Consider the following 14260-nt stretch of genomic DNA (forward strand, 5'->3'; position numbering starts at 1 on the left):
TGGTGTGCTAGTGATAGGCTGGAATTCCATGTGTAAGCCATCCTAGCATCCTTATGTTTAATGATTTCATCTGCATAGGTTTGCTGGGCAGAATAACTCATCAAGATTATATTACAGAAACTTTGCTAATATAATACAACAAATACCATTTGATTTCCCTTTACATGTATGATCATCTCAGGCTCTTCAGTGAGGAAAGTGAATTAAGTGAACAATCAAATCACATGATGTTTTGAATTCAATATAAGATACTAAACATACACCTTAATTTCTGCCCAGTGAAACCCTGAGCAGAGGGCCCAGCTAATCTATGGGCAGACTTTAGACCCACAGAAACTGAGATAATAAATGTGTGTTGTTTTAAGCTGCTAAATTAAATAGAAAAATAATACAAAGAGTGAATATTATAGACAAGATTCCTGCTGTCATGGAGCTTTCAATCTAGTGGGGGAGATAGGCAATAGCAGCTCACAAATAAACAGTATTATTTCAACTATTGATATGTACTATGAAAAAATGCATCGAGGTCATGGGGAGAGGAGATAAGGCTGGGACCCCCGTTAGGTACAATGGCCAGGGAAGATGGCTTCTGAATGATGAGAAGCCAGCCATGTGAGAATAAATGAAAAGAACATTCCAGGCAGAAAAAGCAGCGAGGGAGAAGCCCTCAGCTACATTGGCCATATCATTACAGAATTATCTCCAAAGCTAAATGGAGACACTACTACATAAGCTCATTTATTCAATGAATGTTTAATTTAATATAAAACTATAACTGCCTTAAAAATATGCTTCAGCAGAGTGGTTACTATTGGATATTAATCAGTTTAAGTGCTATTATCAAAAGTTCTAATTATAGTAGCCTTTTAATTTGACTTTCTTCAACTTTTGCCAGGAGAAATTTGCCTTATAGGACAGTAATTGAATTGGAGTGAATTCTTCAACCTTATTTGAAGTTTCATGTTTGGTTCTTTTGGGGGAGAATGTTGTTCCCTTTTAGGGAGACATAAAGAGAAAAGGCTATTAAATTGTGCTTTATCTGAGACCATCGATGTAAAAGTCAAGATCTCAATTAATAGATAGGAAGACTGTATTAATGGAATAATACTAAATGGAGACACATTGGTAATTTTGGCTAGCTGGCTAGTACTTTAGGATGTTGTATATAATAGGCGATTATTGGTGTCATTCAATCTGAAAAACATCAAACAACACAACAGTAAGTATTATAGTTAGCAGTAGTAGTATAATTTTTTAATGAAGAAATTGAGGCTTAGAAAGATTTAGCAAGTAATTTTCTCAATATTATATGGCTAGTAAGTGAGAAGCTGGGTCTTGAATCCAAGTGACTGACTCAAACTCAGCCTGTAACCCCTAGCTGTACGATAATTGCAACAAGTCAAATTTATAAGTGCTTACCGCGTGCCAGGTTAAGTAAATATATGTAAACTCATTTAATCCTCATAGCAATCTCACAAAGCAAGTATTCTTAGTGTTTCTCGTTTTATAGATAAATCTCAGAGATGTTAAGAAACTTGTCCGAGGGCACTTAACGTCTCTGGGGCTCAGTCCCCTCACCCTAAGATGGGACATCACTGGTACCTACCTGTGATATAAAAGGCAGAGGACGGGTTCGATCCCAGACAGCCTGGCATCAGGGCCACACTCTGAACCAGCATATAACATTGCTGCACTGGCACCAACCCTACGATTCAAAATAAAAGAATAATGACTGTATTATGCGAAGCGAAATGAGCCAGGCAGAGAAAGACAAGTATCACATGATCTCACTCATATGTAGAATCTAATGATCAAAATAAACTGATGAACTAAATAGATCCAGAGACATGGAAGCATGGAACAGACTGAGGGGTCTCAGAGGGAAGAGGGGGTGGAGGGGGGGAAGAGACTAACCAAAGAACTTACATGCTTATGTGCACAACCCACTGACACAGACAATAGTGCAGTGAAGGCCTGGGGAGGGGGCAGGAGTGGGAATGAGGAGGTCAAGGGGGGGGGCGGGAAGTGGGACACCTTTCAACAATAAAGATACTTTTTTAAAAAGAATGATGACTACAAAATCTACCCGGCATATTTTCTGTTCTTCATTACGCCTGTGGCAGGTTTACACAGCCAAACCAATCAACACACCCTTAACCACTCGTTCCTTTAGTTTCTCTTTTCCTCTGGAGTCTCCGTCTCATATTGCTTGATCAATGTTTGAGGGCTGGAGTAAGGTCCCCCTCCCCCCGTCCCTCCCCAAATCTTGAAATTGAGGAGTAACTAAAACAGCATGCTCTGCAATTGAGGCAAATTGAATCAATTAAAACAGACGGGAATTGCTAGTCTGCGGAATAACCTACTGTAAGATACATTTGGTAAATACGGGGCTAATGAGACCAGGGGACTTCCTTGTGTTGTAAAAAGAAGCCCACATGACTTCCAAATCCAGAGGAATCAGAGAATATTTCTCAGTCTAAGCAACGTGGCAAGAGAGTATCCTAAGGACAGAGATGACTAACATAAAGAAAGTTCTTATTTAATCAATCGTATTGTAATCTTCCCAGGGCAGCAGATGTGCAACAAGAGGGTTGTCATCTGAGTGGGGCCTAGAAAAGGAGGTCTAAAAAGGAAGCACCTGTCCGTGTTTATTCAGCTATGTCCTGGGACAAGAGAGCTCTGCGTTTAGAACAGTGTTTTTCATTGCTGGTTGTGACTCATCAGTGGGTCATGAAATTGAGTTGTTGAATAGCAATGGACATTTTTAACAAGCAGGATAGAAGAGACCAGAGTGGCATTCCATAAGGTAAAGTTAAGTATTGTTTGTGAAGCTTTTAATTCTAAATATTTATATATACATATTTATGTATGTGTGAGCTGCATGTACTTTTTGATGTGATAATGTGGTTCTCTGTGGATCTTGGTCAAAAATTTAAAAACAGTTGGTCTACAGATCTTATTTCAGTTTTCTAAACCAGTGATTCTCAGACTTTGGGATGTCATGGAACCATAAATCACCCTCTAAAAAAGGAAAAATCAAGACCTGTCAAAGGGTTGCCAATATTTTCATTCTGCCAAGTTAAAGAAAATTTATAACGATAGTACTATAATTTCCCAATATCAAGAAGATTTTTGTCATAAAAATAAATATAACATAACCACAAAATAAAGCATATTATTTTAAGTTAAATACATTTTGTTTATGCAAATTCCATTTGTTTGTTGTTGTTTCTAACTACAGATTTGGGAAAACACCCTCACTGCTAGGCCTTGCAGAACAGATAGAAATATGCCCAAAATGTGAAAGCAGAACACACAGTTACTCTCACCTCAGTAAAATATTTTCTAGTGATACCAGCCTTCCTTTACTTCAGCACTTACTGAGCTACCTTCAGATATGTAACTTTGTACCTTAAGAGGTAAGACCTACCCAGCAGTGAGCCAGGATAGAGGAAATGACCACTGTGGTTGTTAACGCCAGGTCCCTCTCCGTTGTTAGTTGCTATACATGCTTTATAAATCACTCTCTTATGGGTTTAATAGCGTGAGTCAGTCTCCCCCAAACCTTGTGGTGTACGAGTGAGTGGGTAACTTTCCATTTCTGGACCTATAAAGTGAAGCATTAGACCACATGACTCTGGGGGGCGGAATGGAAGGTCGGCTCATGACAATTCCTACCTTGTTAATACGACTGTGATAAATTCCTAAAGCTGACCCAGGGTATTTACAGGGTGTTTCCCACATTTCAAATGCTTTTCAAGAAAACAACCCAGTAGTTCCTTGCTTCCAGCTGCTCCTGCGTCCAGACTGCTTCTCCTTTCGGGATGCTTTGTCAATTTTGTCATCTCGGCTTTTCCTTACCTCTTTCCTGGGTGTGACCCCCTCCTTCCCTACCCAAGAGCCAAGCTTGAGCAGACCCGGAGAGGTACTCTCCTAATTACTTTGTTTTACTTCCATCTTCCCAGTGACTGTCAATGTTTTCGTGCCCGAGAAGAACTCCCGGAAGCTCATCCCTCATGCCCTTCGCCTGGCATATGACAGCCTGAGGTAGCCAGCTGCCCTCCCTCTTGGATAATCCTTTTAATGACAGCTTTTTAGCGACAACCGTTTCAGATCTGATTGTGATAAAATTGCAGCGTTTCTAGTAGACAAGAACCAAAGTGAGATGGCATTTTCCCAGACCCTACTAACTTGTCAAGTTTTGAATACTAGAAGTATATTAGACTCAAATTTACCTCTGAACTGTTTATATAAAAAGGCAGGTCGCTAAATAAATGTGCAGCATGAGCAAAACGTAAAGACCTTGATTGGTCATTTTTATTTTAAACACATTAACACATAAATAATAAGCATTCAAAAGACAGTCCTAATAAATCAGAACTTACCTATTCATCGAAAGAAGATTCTAATAGCACTTCAACTTAGAAATGCTTCTGTAGCAATTGGTTCAACTCACCATATAGACTTGAAAATAATACAATTTCATTTTAAAAAAAGATTGTATGATTCAGATAATATTTTTCTCTAATTTAGATTGAGTTTCCTCTCATTTAAACTAAATTAGTTCAATTTTATGTCAGGGATAGTTACACCAGTTTCCTGTACTGGCTTTATTACCCTCTCCCTGCCCTGATTCTTTTAAAGGTCAATCCCTGAACTGGAAAAACTCCATCTTCTCCCATTTTCATTTCTCTTACACCCTGTAGCGTGCAATTAGCAGTGAGAGTAGACATGCCTAATCACCATAGTAGATTGTGGTTCTAAGTAGCTGCTGCAGTGAACTGTATACAGTGTCTGAAATGCAGACTGAATACACCTTACCTTAAAAGGCTCTTCAGCTATAGGTGAACATCATTTTTCATAATACTTGAAAATTAAAGGCACATCATGCCTCCTCTGTGCACCCAGAACTTTGTGATTTTTTAAAAATACGTTTTTATTGATTTTAAAGAGAGAGGAAGGGGGAGAGAGAGAGAGAAACATTGATAGGAAAGAAACAGCAACTTCAATTGGCTGTCTCCTGCATGCTCCCTGCTGGGGATCGAGCTTGCAACCTGGGCATGTGCCTTGACTGGGTAATGAACTGGTGATCTCTTGGTACATGGGCCGATGCTCAACCACTGAACCACCCCAGCCATGCTAGAACTTTATGCTTTTGTTTTTCCCTATTACAATGTTTAACTGTCTTTTTTTCCCATTGGGTATGTACTTTGCTGAGAACTTCTCCATATTTTTATGTTTGTATTTTCCCCAATTCCTTCCTCATGTTCTGTTGAAGGATCTTGAATGTAGAAAACCACTAATAAATATTTGCTGAATTAAATTATTAGATCAGTCAAACCCTTCATGTTACATATGAGGAAACCCATTTCCTCAAGGTTGAGGGATGTCATCCAGTTAGTGTCAGAGCTGAAACTCAAGTTCAGGTCTTTTACATTCCCAACCACTGAAATGCCACACTTGGTCAGACTGCCTTGGCTGTAAACAGGAATGAGATCCAGTGACCAAAGAATGCTGTGTGGTTTGCTAAAAAGGCAGGTTGCTAAACAAATGAGCAGCATGAGCAAAAAGTAAAGACCTTGATTGGTCATTTTTATTTTAAACACATTAACACATAAATAATAAGCATTCAAAAGAATTGAATGCTTCAAGTTTCTATTCATATTATCTTCCAGGGTTTGGGGGTTTGTCTGTTGTTTCAGTTTTTATTAAATAGAAGGAACAAAGGGAGAGGGGGAACCTACGGACTCTTAGGCTGTGAGAGAGAGCCATGGACCCTCCCCTCCCTCTCTTCAAGGTGCATTGTACACTGGGCTTGAGGTGTAAACTGAACAGAGAAGGCACTTGGGAGTTCTGGAGAGGTTAGAGGTCGGGACCTGTGACCCATCCACCCCACCCAGGAAGACTCCTAGGCATGGAGGGAGACTCCTGGACCCCAACTACAGCTCATCCCTAGGGCTGGGGTGGCTGAGACCTAAGGCCTAGTCAGGCTCTTTCTTACCCCAGAAGGAAGAAGGGGTAACAGAGGGTACAGAGCTGTGGGGTGGGATGGCTGGCCCCTCACTCCTGGACATCCAAGATCCACAAGTTTGTCAGTATTATTTTTTAATTGAGAATCTGAGACAATACTAGCAAAATTACTCTGTAAAATGTGTTTAAGTATTCACTAAATTATAAAATATTATCACTAGAAAAGGTCTTAGAAATCAAGCAGACGAGTTTTACAAATGAGGAAAGTAAGGCCTGAAGACACAAAGTTCCTTCTGCATTATAATGCATTCCATCATGTTTGCCATTAATCAGGCCTGGTGTTATGACTGTGTCTACGCAACAGCTTAAAAGTATTTCGGAAAGAGATACTCAAAATATGTTTTAATAAAGCAGTCTTGCACTTGAGGACAACCAGCCAAACCCTCACTCTCTCAGCACCTGTCACCTCTGCTTGTTACCTGGATTTCTGACTCACTCAGTAGTTATTTTTTCAGTTGGAACAGAGCTGTAGCTTCAACAAAGAAAACAGTTCTTTGAGGCCAACAAATGTAAGCCCAGAGGGAGAGGAATTTGGAATCACACATTTTTAGCATTCAGAGATAATTCAAGATACTTCAAGTGCTTTCTAAGTGTAAACCACCAAGCAAGTGCTTCTAGCTACCATTATTGGCCTACAGAAATATTTTATTGCTGAGATGTGTTGCATTGCCAAAATATTTTTGATAAAAACCAGTTATATCAGTGGGTTCTATGTAGTTACAGCCTCAATTTAATCGGAGATCCTAGATTTTGACATGAATATGTAGAAATTACAGAAAAATGATTAATAGGTAATTTATAGAGATCCATGATGTAGATGTTCATTAACTCAGAAAACAGAACAAAATGAGAGGAAATGGTTTCACGTTGCTACAATAAGGATTTAAATGACCTGAGAAGGGGTCCCTGACAAATGCCAGACTTGGTTACCAAAATGGTTTTGGAATTTCCTTCTTTAAGGCTTTCAAATTAATGGAACTTTCTTTTAAGACAGGGTGAAAAGTTTTTGTTGTTCTTCATTTTTTTCTTTTTTTTTTAATAGCGAATAAAATTTTTAGTGTTCATTCATCATGATACCTCAAGGAACAAATTCACAAAACAGGCCTCAAAATTAACTACTTAAAAAGGCTTATGAAACAGGTGACTAAAGGAATCTCTAGAATTTTCTTCATAGGGGAAATTTAAGATTCAACAAACAGCAGCAGGGTGCAGGGAAAGAGGGAGGAGAAAACAGAGAAGGAAGCTGGAGAAGCTCTACCTACTGAGGAAGGAAGAGCGTGCCAAATTCATCTGCGCATCTCGCAGTTCTGTCCAGAGGCCCAGACCTCTCCAAGCATCCGTAGGTTCATGAAAAAACCAGCAGAATTCCTGCTCACTTCCTTCAAGTATTGTTTTTCAAGGTCTTGCAGTATCTTAAGACAACATACATGAAAAGCGCTGTATTATAAGAACAGCATTATTGCTAAGTTACTCTTCTAATTTAAATCTGTTTGCCACAATTCCTGTTGGCTTTAGGGCTCTGTAATGAGAAAAGCAAAAGCTAAGGTTACTGTGAGGTTAAAGGGTTTCCTGAGACTGAAAAGGGACAACTTCAACACCTCATTAGGTTTTGCCTTGTATTGTTCTAATTGCTTCTTGTGCGTAAATCTCGCCTTTCCCAAAAGACTTAGAACTTCTCCAGGATGAAGACCTTGTTTATAATTTTTTGTGTTGTCTAAGAGTATAGGTCTATGCTAAGCATGTAACAACCCACTTAAAGCAGTTGATTAATTTATTGGCAGGGAAAGCTGAGATATTCTCACATATTTCCTCTGTGTGTGCCACAAAGTGTCAGAAAGGGATAGCAGAAGAATTAATTTTGAATATGGGCATATGTAAGACAAGACATGAACATATTTGGGGGGGAAAAATTAAATTATATCTTCAAAGCCAAGAAGCTAAACTAGACAGTTATATTAAGACTTTTTATTTATTTAATTTGTGTATTTAACACATATGCTGCTTACTATGTTATAGGCACTGGTCCAAGAATTTTACAAACATTTAACTCATTTAAACCTCCTAACAACCTATAGTAATAAGATAAGAATTATTATTATTGTTTTATAATAAGAATCTGCAGTCTAGAAAGAAAAAGCAATTTGTCCAAATTCATAAAACCTTGCTGGAATTTGAACCTGGAAAATCTGCCTTGAGAGTCCATGCTCTTAACTATTATTCCCTGTGCAAGCTAAATCTTTCAGGGCAGGGGCAATGAAAGAGAAAGATTGAGACAGAGGACAGGACAGGGAGAGATTTGAGGGGAGCAAGAGAGAAAGAGGAGGAAGAGCCACCATCTTCAGTCTTCAATTCAACAGCTTCCATTTCTGCATCCAAGTAAACTTTGCCATATCCTAGGAAAAATATGGGAGAGATAGGGCTAGGGAGCAGTGAAGTACATACCTAATCCTTTAAAGGGCAGATTTCAAAAGTGGCCCATATCACTTCTGCTTATATTTATTGAACAGAACTTGGTAATACATCCACACATAACTTACAGAGAGACTGGAGGCATAGTTTTCAGCTGGGTCTATGAGTACCTACCTAAAACTCTATCACTGTGTTAAACACACTCTATTATTACAGAGTGTAATTATTATTACTCTCCTCTCACCTGGATTCCTGCAACATATCTCTGCTTAAATGGCCCTGTTTCAAAGAGGATTTCCTTGACCACCCTAACTAAGATCACACCCTTGTCACTCTGACCCATTATTCTGCCTTATTTTTCTTCATACTAAGGTATCACTGTCTAAAATTACAGTGTATTTTTATTTTCATCAGTGTCCACCCCACCCCTCAAAAGCACAAACCTCACAGGAACAAGGACTTTGTGCCTTGTTCACTGCTATATTGCCAGTGCCCACTTGATGCTCAGTAATATTTGTTGAATGAATGAATGATGAACAATATTCTAACTCATCTCCCTGCCCCTGATCTTGACAATAAACATGATGAGAAAGAGTGTAGTTATCTTAACTGGCACCAGAGTTATTTTTAGGAAGGTAGAAAGCTACTTATCATCATGATAATATATCTCCTTGCTGTAGAGGGTAAAACCCAAGAACCTGTATTGGAGTAAAATTTCCGTTATAAATAGGAAGCGGAGGTTAAGAGAAAACACAAAACATGAAACTTGGAGGCAAGGAACCAGAAAGATGTCAGCAATCTTCCTGTGACCCTGAAGTTTCATTAACATTCACTACGCTAAGTGAATGCTTTGCGTAAGTGGATTCTGTGGGTTGGGGCTCACAACCAGGAAGGCATGGATCAACATGGAAGTGGCACACAGGGAAATTGGAGTCCAAGAGCAGAGGAGGTCTTGAAGATGCAAGCCCCTCTAGAATTTCAAAACAATCATGGCATTTCCTAAATGACAGTGCATGCGATGTAAAGTGGAACCTACATTTTATGTCAAAACTGTGCATTGGTATGCTTCATCACTCATTTATATGCAATTTCTATACAGGCTATATGGAGACTTTGTTTGGAAGAGATCAGGGTCATATGCTTCCATCATCGATATTTCTAGTGAAAGTTAACATATCATTCCTCTCTGTTACCTCAGAAAAAGACAGGGAAAAAACAGGACCTTCTGGTCTCCTACAAACGACACCTCACTTCCATCTGCCCCCACTGCAGGATGCAGGGTAGAGTGAAGCCAGATGTGGTTAGATGATCCTTCAGCTCCGCCTTCCTTTCTGCCAAATTCATTTTATCTTAGTTTATGCTTATCCCACCACTTTTGGTATCAAGCTCAGAGTTAAGTTTTTCTTAGGATAAGAGTAATTACACAAAATCCTTTCTTTTCTTTTGTAATATTATTTTAGGAGTTAAGTTTTGCGACAGTAGTACAAATAAAAAGTATTGGATACAGGAGTTCTGGGAACAAATCTAGACTGCTCATAATAATTCTTAAGGAACTGCATTTCATTGCAAACTACATGTTCACAATTATCTATTACTGCATAACAAACCACCCCAAAACTTAGTGACATACACCAAAAATCATTTTATTATACACACAATTTTATTGATTATAAATTAGGGCAAAGAACAACAAGGATGACTCATCTCTGCTTCACAATGACTAGGGCATCATATGGGCAGGGAAGGGAAAGGAGATGCTCAACTGGTTAAAGATAGCTGACACAACTGGGGCTAGCCAGGTATTTTTCTCTCTCGTAGCCTCTCCGTGTGGCTATCTTGGGCCTCCTCACAGCATGACAATCTCAACATAGTCAGATTTTTTACATGGGCCTGACTTTCTCCAGAGTTAGTATCCCAGAAAACCCAGAAGCAAATTATAAACCTTCCCATGTTCTAGCTTCAGAGTCTCAGCATGTTTCTTCTGGCACATTCTATTTGGCCAAGCAATTTGCTAAGGCTATTTGAGATATAAACAAATGGGAATTAGATTCCAACTCTCACTGGGAAGAGTAGCAAATAATTTGCCGCCATGTTTAATCAATCACATTGCATTTTTCTGAAACATAACCTCAGTGTAAAACACAGACTCTGTATCTTCCTTTGGTCCTTAAGTTCTATAAAGACACATGTATTTTGTTCAATATATACATTAAATGGGCACAGTTCCTTTCAAATGATTGACAATCAATAAATATTCGATAAATATACAAATGAAGGCATTTTTAGAAGCATGATAAATGTGGGTAGCAAATATCCATGCCACTCACCAAACCCAAAACTACCAAGCAAGAATATGCACATGGAAGCTTTGTTTCTTTTGATAGGAATCTTTCTCAGCCTCTAAAACAACACCTATAATCACAGAGATTTTATTATACCTGTTGAAGACCTTCCTAGGTAGGATGGAGGGGCCACTCTTTTCTGATGTGAAGGCTTGCCCTCAAACACTGAGCTGTGAGAAAGCCCTGATAGTAGAAATCCCTATTGTGCCAAGTGAAGAATACCACTAAAAATCATCTCCTTATGCATATTCTCTCTCCATACAAGATTTAGTTCACAAAAAATACAGATGCAAGTGCCATTTGAGCTGCCTGAATTAGTCAACCCTCTGGTTCCAGTGTCTTTAAACATATTTCCATATTCTCAGCCTCATTCTCTCAACTTCAGTCATGCAAGATGTTATGATTAGGTTTAAAAAAAGTGACCAGTGTTAAGAATTGTGAATGGTATGACATTTTATCCTACTTGCAATAAACAAGTTAACCTGCCACAGTCTTATGGCAGAAAGTGTGAGACTCCTGACTCAGAGACAAAGACTTTACTACTCACAGCACACAGACATATAAGCTTCATGTTCATATGAGTTCCCTTTGCCTTCCCCAAGTCACATGAGGGTGACACAGAACTGGGTATAAGTGGACCCTGCACATGCTATGGATTTGCATCACATCTGAGGAACCCCAAGTTTAGGAAACCCCAGTCTTTTATAAGAGGCTGCAAATAACTTGTCCAACCTTTGCCCCAGAGGCAACACTATCTTTACTATACTGGACATCATATAATTCTAATCTCTGCTCCTTCTCCATCTTTTGCTACTATCTCTATTTTCCAAGGCTGTTCACTAAATAAACATTCTTTTTTTGTTTTTGTTTTTTGCTGTTGTTTTTGTTTTTTGTTGTTTTTCTTTTTTTTTTTTTTCAAGAGAGGAAGGGAGAGGGAGAGAGAGAAACATCAATGATGAGAGAGAGTCATTGATCGGCTGCCTCCTGCACGCCCCCTGCTGGGGATCAAACCCGAAACCTGGGCATGTGCCCTGACCGGGAATTGAACCTTGATCTCCTGGATCACAGGTCTATGCTCGACCACTGAGCATGCTGGCCAGGCCATATAAACATTCTTGAAAAGATCATCCAGAGCAAAAGACTTTCAGTGTATCTGTTCAGAAAACATTCAGAAATATGAAAGATTTATGGAGAATTGCCACTCAACAGTCCCAAGCTAGGGACATCAAGGAGACCTCACAAGCATATGGTAGGTGGTAGAGCTTTCATTAAGAGGAATTAAAAGGTGGAAAGACTCCTCTTCCTTCTGGTAGATACCTTCCTTTTCTTTTGTTTTCTGTCTCTGTCTCCTTCTTTCCTTAAAAAAAATTGTTATCATGTTGCTCTTCTTTCTTTCCATGTGGTTAATATATTCATACAACCTCTTGCTTAATAGGCAACCCAACCTTTCAAAGGCTTTTGAATTCCAATATGACTTTCAAAGGAAACGATATGTGGAGTGGGCAGCTTATCCTTCTCTGCTTCTTTAGCCATTGAGGAGAAGGGCTTTCTTTTCTGTGGGCTCATCCTTCCGGGCCTCCTGTCACTGCCACAGTAGTATGACCAAGAGTGTCAGGATTCCATATGGGTTTAAATGAAAAGGAAACCAACCAAGGAAGCCATTGACCTGCCTCTGGTCTATAAGTTATGCTAAAGCATTAGCCAAACCCTGGAGCTTACTAATGATCCAGAATGGGAAACCACATAGATATTTACACTGATGCTCTAGCCAGTAATAAAGTAGGCATTTCCCTGGAGTGACCTCTGTGCTTATATGACTTAGAGACCTGAAATAACATTAGGCAGCTAGTGATTGGATGGAGGATTCAGATCCCTAACCATACCCTTGTGACTAAAGCCCTCCTGTTACTCCACTCCAGCACCACACCAGTATTTGTCAACCTGCCTAGTTCCAGTAAAGTGGGAGCTTTTAAATGGTAGCAAATATATGTCACTCATCTTTGCATCCCCAAGGCCTAGCACTCATTTCCCATTCAACAAAGATTACCAACTGAGGGACCCTTTGCTGCATTTTATTGCTGCACTAACCCTTCTTAAACACATCACTTTCACATCACAAACCTCTAGAAGCCTCCTATCTGCCATTGTATGAAGTCCAAATTCCACTGCCTGATTTCTAAGGAAGATATATAATAAGTAGATTTTTCAAAATTTTCTTTAAGAATTGATTGCTGAATTTTATGCATTTCTCTCAGACAGAAATAGAACTTAATTTAGGTCAACTAAATGGTGAGTGTGGCTGCTGATGGTTGCCTCAGATTCTAACATCAACAGTGCTCTCTTTTATTGCCTTTGTTTTTCCCTTGTATAAACTCTTGATGTCCTTAGAGTTTGTGTCATAGTATATTCCTTAGTTATAAGCTGTCTTATACAGAACAGGTTCCTATTATATAGTTCCTCATAGTTCCCATGGTTATAAGGTTGTGCAACAAAGCAAATTACATGACTAGTCACTAATGAATTGATCATTTATAAATATAATTTCCAAAGAATAGATTTCAAATCCATAAAAATGATTACTTCTGATAAGAGGTGAAAGGGAATGGAAAGAAAATTGCAATTGAAAGGGCCTTCAGCTTTATCTGTAATAGTGTTTTGAAAGAAGAATGTATTTATGTGGAGGTAGATTGTTTCCAAAGATGGCTACAACAATCTCTCCCATGCTGCTTACCCTTTATCATGAGGCTTGGCTGCTTCTCCCATAAAGAGGTGGGGTCTATTTCCTGTCCCCTTGAATCTGAGCTTGGCCTGTGACCTGCTTGGACCAACTTGTGATGGACAATTTGACCTACTAGTGGTGGAAATGACAAGAGGAGAGTTCCAGTCTTAGGAAGTCCTGCAGCTTTTGCTTTTGCTCCCTGGTCTCCCTGAGGCTGAAAGACTGAGGATAAATCCCATATCCTAGTCATCCCAGCTGAAGAGCCAGACATGTGATCAAGACATCTTAGATTCCATTAGAGCTAAGTGAGCCTGCCTGGCAGAGATGACCCATTCCAGCTGAGCCCTGCCTAGCCAATCACACACTCATGAGTAAATAAAACTCACAATTGTTGTTGTTTTCAGCCTTGGAATTTCAGGCTGGTTTGTTACACAGCAATAGATAACTTTTATGACATGCTACTTGTGTTACTCAAAATTAATGTTTACCCTGTCTGGTGTGGCTCAGTGGTTGGAACACCATCTCCTGCACCTAAAGGTCCTGGGTTCCATTCCCAGGGCACCAAAATAATAATAATAATAAATAAAATTTAAAAATAAATAGGCTCACTTGCAAATCTTTCTTCCTGTTTAACAATTAGCTTCTCTGTTTTTCCTACTTTAACCCCATGTCTTTAAGGTCTCTGTTTATCTAACAGATTATACAATATCTAACAATGCAATGCAAAATCAGTGCAAATCATTGCAAAATCAGGGCAAAG

Source organism: Miniopterus natalensis, chromosome 8 (assembly GCF_054644295.1).
Source record: "Miniopterus natalensis isolate mMinNat1 chromosome 8, mMinNat1.hap1, whole genome shotgun sequence".
NCBI classification, from domain to species: domain Eukaryota; kingdom Metazoa; phylum Chordata; class Mammalia; order Chiroptera; family Miniopteridae; genus Miniopterus; species Miniopterus natalensis.